At 39.3% G+C, this 8,442-nt stretch overlaps 1 pseudogene; it reads left to right on the forward strand.

Moving 5' to 3' along the window:
• Positions 1-252: 252 nt before the first annotated feature.
• Positions 253-7,769, forward strand: LOC133233318 (olfactory receptor 5D13-like; annotated as a pseudogene).
• Positions 7,770-8,442: the final 673 nt, after the last annotated feature.

Genomic DNA, 8,442 nt, shown 5'->3' on the forward strand with positions numbered 1-8,442 from the left:
GGCAAATGTTGTAGCAAAATGATGCAAAGTGGGGATACTGAGAGCTACTTATTTCATTTACACTTTTTCAGTTCAGAATTGATAGTATGTTGGCATAAAGCAGAGCCGTTGTAGTATTGGAGATACAATAAAATGGGACTACTAATGTGAATGATGACATTTTAAGAATAAATTATATAATTTTTAATTTAAAAAATAAGTTGCAAAGATATTTCAGTCTTCATCACACCTCACTGTACATTGTTAGTAGGAATGCAAAATGTTGCAGCTGCTGTGGAAAATGGTATAGAGGTTCTTTATTAAGCTGAAAATTGAACTGTACATGATCCAGAAATCCTGCTTACGGGTATTATCCTAAAAATTTGAAGTCAAGCTTTTAAAAATATGTTAGCGTTCCCACACTCACTGTAGAACCATTCACAATAGCCAGGGAGTGGAAATCACTGAAATATCTATGGACAGATAGTTAGATAAAAGAATGCAGTGCATATGTGAACAGTAGAATACAACCTGACTTTTATAAAGAAGAAAATTGTGTAATATGTGACTACATGGATGAAACTTGAGGACATTATGCTAAATGAAAATGTCAGTCATAGAAAGACAAATACTGCAGGATTCCACTTATGTGACATATCGGAATCAAGGAGTGGAATAATAGCTACCAGAGGCTAGTGGAGAGGGAAGCAGAAATTTACAAATCAATGGTCAAGAAGTTTCAGTTTAGCAAGACACACAGCTGTACTGTATAAAATTATATGTGTGGTCAACTGTACTGTATTGTACACTTAAAAATATCTTAAGGTAGATCTCATATTGTGTTCTTACCACAGTAAAATAAAATTTAAGAGAGAATTAAAGGTACATTATGACGACTAAAATTTAAATTTAATGTGATTCCATCCGGTTTGTTTTTTCCCACTAATACACTCTTCTCTTTCTGAGATGGAATCCGGGTGCAGTATTGGATTAGTTTTCACATCTCCTCAGTATCCTCTGGTCTGAAACAGTGTTTCCCTCCTTTCTTGTTTTTTCTTGACTTTGACAATTCTAAGGAATATTGGTGAGGTATTCTGAAGAACGTTTCCGGATATGGGTTTACCTAATGATTCTCTCACATTAAACTGGGATTGTAGATTTTCAGTATGGTGTTATCACAGAAGTGAAGCTTTTCTCACAACATTGTATCAGGGTGAATGATATCCACATTACATCACTGGCGAAGACCATCTTTATCTTTTGCCTAAGGCAGAGCTGGCCAAATTTCTCTACTCTAAACTTGAATGCTGGATTTGAAATGCAGTTAATAACAATTATTTCTATATTTTTTCCATATTTCAAAGTCTACATTTTATGTTTATTTGATGAATACCTATTATTTTAAAAATTCAATATCAAAAAAGTAATTCATGGGATAGATGTGGTGGTGTATATTGTCACCCTGTTTATTTAACTTCTATGCAGAGTACATCATGAGAAACTCTGGACTGGAAGAAACACAAGCTGGAATCAAGATTGCCGGGAGAAATATCAATAACCTCAGATATGCAGATGACACCACCCTTATGGCAGAAAGTGAAGAGGAACTAAAAAGCCTCTTGATGAAGGTGAAAGTGAAGAGTGAAAAAGTTGGCTTAAAGCTCAACATTCAGAAAAATAAGATCATGGCATCCGGTCCCATCACTTCATGGGAAATAGATGGGGAAACAGTGGAAACAGTGTCAGACTTTATTTTTCTGGGCTCCAAAATCACTGCAGATGGTGATTGCAGCCATGAAATTAAAAGATGCTTACTCCTTGGAAGGAAAGTTATGACCAACCTAGATAGCATATTCAAAAGCAGAGACATTAGTTTGCCAACAAAGGTTCGTCTAGTCAAGGCTATGGTTTTTCCTGTGGTCATGTATGGATGTGAGAGTTGGCCTATAAAGAAAGCTGAGCGCTGAAGAATTGATGCTTTTGAACTGTGGTGTTGGAGAAGACTCTTGAGAGTCCCTTGGACTGCAAGGAGATCCAACCAGTCCATTCTGAAGGAGATTAGCCCTGGGATTTCTTTGGAAGGAATGATGCTAAAGCTGAAACTCCAGTACTTTGGCCACCTCATGTGAAGAGTTGACTCATTGGAAAAGACTCTGATGCTAGGAGGGATTGGGGGCAAGAAGAGAAGGGGACGACAGAGGATGAGATGGCTGGATGGCATCACTGACTCGATGGACATGAGTCTGAGTGAACTCTGGGAGTTGGTGATGGACAGGGAGGCCTGGCGTGCTGTGATTCATGGGGTCGCAAAGAGTTGGACATGACTGAGTGACTGATTTGATCTGATCTGATCTGAATTATCTTTAATGATTTAGAAGAAAATCCATCCACTAAAATGACACAAGAGACAGTGTTTCACCTAATTAAATGGCTTGTGGTCCACTGAGTAATACTCCAATTACAATTCTGTGTAATTCATATATTCGTGGTCATGGGGGGAAATACAAGACCCAGGGTTTGGCAGAATTTAGACTGTGAATTCAGCTTTTAAATTTTTCTTTGTATTTTTTGATATTTCTAATGTCCCTGGAAATAAAATGCCATTTTACTGGCATGCTCATTGAAATATACTGTCATTTTTGCAAGCCTAAAGTCTTTTAATATCTTAAAAACGTTTGAATACTGAGAAGAAATATACTGGAGGTTCATTAATCCTAAAAAGAAATTCTCAGTAAATTAATCAAGAACATCTGGTTTCAGGTCAGTTCATGTTTCTTTCTGTATCTTGCAAATGAAGTGGAAAAGATGGAGCTACCACTCATATAGATTATTCCACAAACTATAGATGATCCCTTTCTATGATCAGAAACATTTTAATTTGCACTAATTGGCATGAAGTGGTTTCCACAGTTAAGATTTGTATTACTGAGACTGGCAGCAGTGAGCAACAGGGAAATTGCAAAAATGCAGAGAATTCTGTAATTCCATAAACCTAGTTCCAATTTGCGGAGAAGGCAATGACTCCCCACTCCAGTATTCTTACCTGGAAAATCCCCTGGTGGGCTGCTGTCTATGGGGTCGCACAGAGTCAGACATGACTAAAGTGACTTGGTGGCAGCAGCAGTTCCAATTTGAATCCAAACCTACCATTAATCCACTGATTTTCTGCAAAATCATTTGAAACTGCTAACGTTGAACACCAAATCAATTTTTCAGTCTCTTTGGTTATTGATATGAGTATTGCATCAGTAAACTAAAACAGTGGTTCCAGTCTTCCTAATATACCAGGGTGTTGCTAATATTTTCAAATGTTGAAGGAAAGCCATTTGTTAAAATAGCCTGAATAATAATGGATATTTACAAAGTATCTGCCCAGTCCCTCTTGCTTTTGGAAAAAATATTCTGATGACATATTATTTATGTCTAGGGTTATTTGTAGTGGATATCAACTAGGCCTTCATGGAGCTGAGTCTGTAGCCTGACACTTGATCTGGACAAAACAAAGATAAGCAGACCATCCATCTAATTTTACTGAAGTTTTATGTCTGTATCTCCGGGCCATTCATTTTAAGGCATTGCAGCTCTTGCTTCCCCATCTTCTCCAAGTTTGTCTCATCATAACAGAGGTTTACTCATTGGTAGAGAAAATTTGTAATTTTCACTGTATCTTGAATGCATTTTGTATAAAATTATTGTTGGTAAATATAATAATTAATTATATATAATTTATAAATATAAAGTATATCATTTTGTTTCTCATAACATTATATATACTTTGTATTATATATTTAATTATATATTGATGGCTGAGACAGTAAAGAATCTGTCTTCAGTAAACCTGGGTTTGATCTCTGAGTCGGGAAGATCCCCTGGAGAAGGCAATGGCAATCCACTCCAGTATTCTTACCTGGAGAATCACACAGACAGAGAAACCTGATGAGCTACAGTCCGTGGTTTTTCAAAGAGTCAGACACGAGAAAGCAACTAACACGCACTTATAATTTTAGATATATATCAAAAATGTTTAGCTGCTAAGTCATACTGGAGTGGCCATCTCCTTCTCCAGGAGATCTTCCCGACCTAGGGATTGAACTCAGGTCTCCTGCATTGCAGGTGGATTATTTACTGACTCAGCCACCAGAGAGGCCCACAGCAATACTGGGGTGGGTTGCCATTTCCTTCTCCAGGGAATCTTCCCCACCCAGGAATTGAACCTGTGTCTCCTGTGTCTCCTACATTGAAGGTGTATTCTTTACCATTAAGCCACTATGGAAGCCTTATATATTAAAATAGATGATCTAAAATCACATTTACAAGTAATTAATATAAGTTAATTAGATTCAATTAATGAATGAATCAATGTTAAGCAAAATGTCAATATAAAAACCCAAAAATTATCCCAGGAGCTAGTATAACCTTAATGAAGGTTTTGATGGAAGGAACGTGATTATTTCATGAATAAGATTCTATAATTAATTTAAGCACAAGATGGAAGGCATAAACTAGTTGCAACTTAAGATTTATGCCAATTCACAAACTTTGTGGGTGCTTACCCAGAGATCAAATTGCCAACATCCACTGGATCATGGAAAAAGCAAGAGAGTTCCAGAAAAACATCTATTTCTGCTTTATTGACTATGCCAAAGCCTTTGACTGTGTGGATCACAATAAACTGTGGAAAATTCTGAAAGAGATGGGAATACCAGACCACCTGCCTGCCTCTTGAGAAATCTGTATGCAGGTCAGGAAGCAACAGTTAGAACTGGACATGGAACAACAGACTGGTTCCAAATAGGAAAAGGAATACATCAAGGCTGTATATTGTCACCCTGCTTATTTAACTCATATGCAGAGTACATCATGAGAAACTCTGGACTGGAAGACACACAAGCTGGAATCAAGGCTGCCGGGAGAAATATCAATAACCTCAGATATACAGATGACACCACCCTTATGGCAGAAAGTGAAGAGGAACTCAAAAGCCTCTTGATGAAAGTGAAAGTGGAGAGTGAAAAGTTGGCTTAAAGCTCAACATTCAGAAAATGAAGATCATGGCATCCAGTCCCATTGCTTCATGGGAAATAGATGGGGAAACAGTGGAAACAGTGTCAGACTTTATTTTGGGCTCCAAAATCACTGCAGATGGTGACTGCAGCCATGAACTTAAAAGACACTTACTCCTTGGAAGGAAAGTTATGACCAACCTAGATAGCATATTCAAAAGCAGAGACATTAGTTTGCCAACAAAGGTCCGTCTAGTCAAGGCTATGGTTTTTCCTGTGGTCATGTATGGATGTGAGAGTTGGACTGTGAAGAAGGCTGAGCGCTGAAGAATTGATGCTTTTGAACTGTGGTGTTGGAGAAGACTCTTGAGAGTCCCTTGGACTGCAAGGAGATCCAACCAGTCCATTCTGAAGGAGATCAGCCCTGGGATTTCTTTGGAAGGAATGATGCTAAAGCTGAAACTCCAGTACTTTGGCCACCTCATGCGAAGAGTTGACTCATTGGAAAAGACTGTGATGCTGGGAGGGATTGGGGGCAGGAGGAGAAGGGGACGACAGAGGATGAGATGGCTGGATGGCATCACTGACTCGATGGATGTGAGTCTGAGTGAACTCCGGGAGTTGGTGATGGACAGGGAGGCCTGGCGTGCTGCGATTCATGGGGTCGCAAAGAGTTGGACATGACTGAGCGACTGAACTGAACTGAACTGAATTCTTTCATATGCCTAGAATATAAAAAAATTATACTGAGATTTATACGGCACCTTTCACACACCATGTGATCGCCTTGATCCTTAGTGTAACTGTTAGAACCATAACAAAGTACTCTGCTTCTTTTTGGCATCTCAAAATTTTGAGATTTACACTTTCTTTTGTGTTCCAAATTTATATTTTAGTTGTATATTGAAAGTACTAAGGGCTAAATTTTAAATGATAGCATGAATAGTCTGTATTTTAATGGTTCTCATAATTTATCATGCATCAGAAATCACCTGGAGGCCTGGATAGATCACAAATTGTGGGCTACTTTCCAGAGTTTTTGATTCAGGAAGTTTGAGACAGGGCTTGAGAATTTGCATCCCGAACATATTCTTAGGCGTCCCTGCTGCTGCTGGTTTGAGGACCATATCTGGAGAATATATACCAGCTCCCCAGAGACATATGAAGCTTCTGCCTTCTCTGTTTCTCTTTTGTATTCATTTCTATTTTTCAGGAAAAATGTTTGGTCCTTTGTTCAACAGGAATCATCCTGCTATCAGAAGGAAATCACAGTATCATACCCACATTAATTCTCCTGGGTTTTTCAGAATATCCAGAACTCCGGGTCCCACTTTTCCTTGTTTTCTTGTGTATCTACACAGCCACTGTGGTGGGGAATTTGCTAAGTCACTTCAGTCGTGTCTGACTCTGTGCAACCCCGTAGATGGCAGCCCACCAGGCTCCCCGTCCCTGGGATTCTCCAGGCAAGAACACTGGAGTGGGTTGCCATTTCCTTCTCCAGTGCAGGAAAGTGAAAAGGGAAAGTGAAGTCGCTCAGTCGTGTCCCACTCTTAGCAACCCCATGGACTGCAGCCTACCAGGCTCCTCCGTCCATGGGATTTTCCAGGCAGGAGTACTGGAGTGGGGTGCCATTGCCTTCTCCAGTGGTGGGGAATTTAGGCATGATCATAATCATCAAGGTCAATTCAAAACTCCACACGATCGTGTACTTTTTCCTTAGTCACTTGTCCTTTGTCGATTTCTGTTTTTCTACTGTCAGTCAGTCAGTCAGTTCAGTTGCTCAGTCGTGTCCGACTCTTTGTGACCCCATGAATCGCAGCACACCAGGCCTCCCTGTGCATCACCAACTCCCGGAGTTCACCCAGACTCACATCCGAGTCAGTGATACCATCCAGCCATCTCATCCTCTGTCGTCCCCTTCTCCTCCTGCCCCCAATCCCTCCCAGCATCAGAGTCTTTTCCAATGAGTCAACTCTTCGCATGAGGTGGCCAAAGTATTGGAGTTTCAGCTTTAGCATCATTCCTTCCAAAGAAATCCCAGGGCTGATCTCCTTCAGAATGGACTGGTTGGATCACACCCAAGCTGTTGGAGAATTTGATTGTAGAGGACAGAACCATCTCTTTCTCTGGTTGCATTGCACAATTTTGTTTCGCTTGCCTATTGATGTAGTGGAAACTTTCATGTTAGCAGCAATGGCCTATGACCGCGTTGTGGCAGTCTGTAACCCCTTGCTCTATCTACCACTGCGATGTCTCCGAAGCGCTGTGCTCTCTTGGTGGCTGGCTCTTACTTCTGGGGTGTAGTGTGCTCCACGACACACATATTTTCTTCTTGCATTATCCTATTGCAAGTCTAGCACCATAAATAATTTTATCTGTGACCACTCTGTAATTGTTTCTGTCTCCTGCTCAGATCCCTATATCAGTCAGATGTTATGTTCTGTTTTCATCATGTTCAATGAGGCGAGCAGCCTGGTGATTATTCTGATGTCCTATATATTGATTTTTATCACTGTTATGGGGATGCCTTCTGCAAGTGGGCACTGGAAAACCTTCTCCACCTGTGCTTCCCACCTGACAGCCATCTGCATCTTCCATGGAACCATCCTTCTCCTTTACTGCATTCCTAACCCCAAAACTTCTTGGCTCACAGTCAAAGTGACTTCTGTGTTTTACACAGTAGTGATTCCTATGCTGAACCCCTTGATCTACAGCTTGAGGAACAAAGAAGTAAAAAATACATTTACAAGATTAGTTTTCACAAAACCGCTTTGTCACTCCACATAATATTTTTAATTTCATTATTTTATTTCTGAAAAAAAAAATTGATGTCCTGTGCTACAGATTGTTCAGTTCTTGTGGTGTAAGTGATGATTCAAATCTTTTGATAAATATAAAGCTTTAAGTTAATATATCTATGGCAGGATAGCATTTCATTGATGATTATTGATTTTTGCATACATCAGTGTTTAGTAAAATAGCTGTAAACCATATGTAAACCAAAATTTTTTTAATGACTGCTTTTTGTAGTATTTATAAATTATTTTTGAGTGAATTCAATTGTATTAAAAGTTTATGGATATATGATGAAATAAGCTATTTTTTTCTGCTTTGGACAGTTGGCATGTACCTCATAAGAAAAATGATTAAGGAGAAAGTTCAAGCTTCCTACAAAGAAGGCATAAACTGTTTATGATGTCCTCTTCAAAACACAAGTCTGGGAAAATTAAAGACAGGAGGGCAACACGGACTCCAAGAAGTAATCAATCAAACACACAGTAACAATAAAATGTGAGTGACCAATCAACAACACAATTATTCCAGTCATACAATGACCAAGTGTTGTCTTAGACTAAAGTGTTTAGGCACGCATGACAGCAATCTGCCCTTCACTATATCACAGTTTGCTCATACTCATGTCCATCAAGTCAGTGAAGCTATCTGACTATCTCATCCTCTG

The sequence above is a fragment of the Bos javanicus genome, chromosome 20, assembly GCF_032452875.1.
Source record: "Bos javanicus breed banteng chromosome 20, ARS-OSU_banteng_1.0, whole genome shotgun sequence".
NCBI classification, from domain to species: domain Eukaryota; kingdom Metazoa; phylum Chordata; class Mammalia; order Artiodactyla; family Bovidae; genus Bos; species Bos javanicus.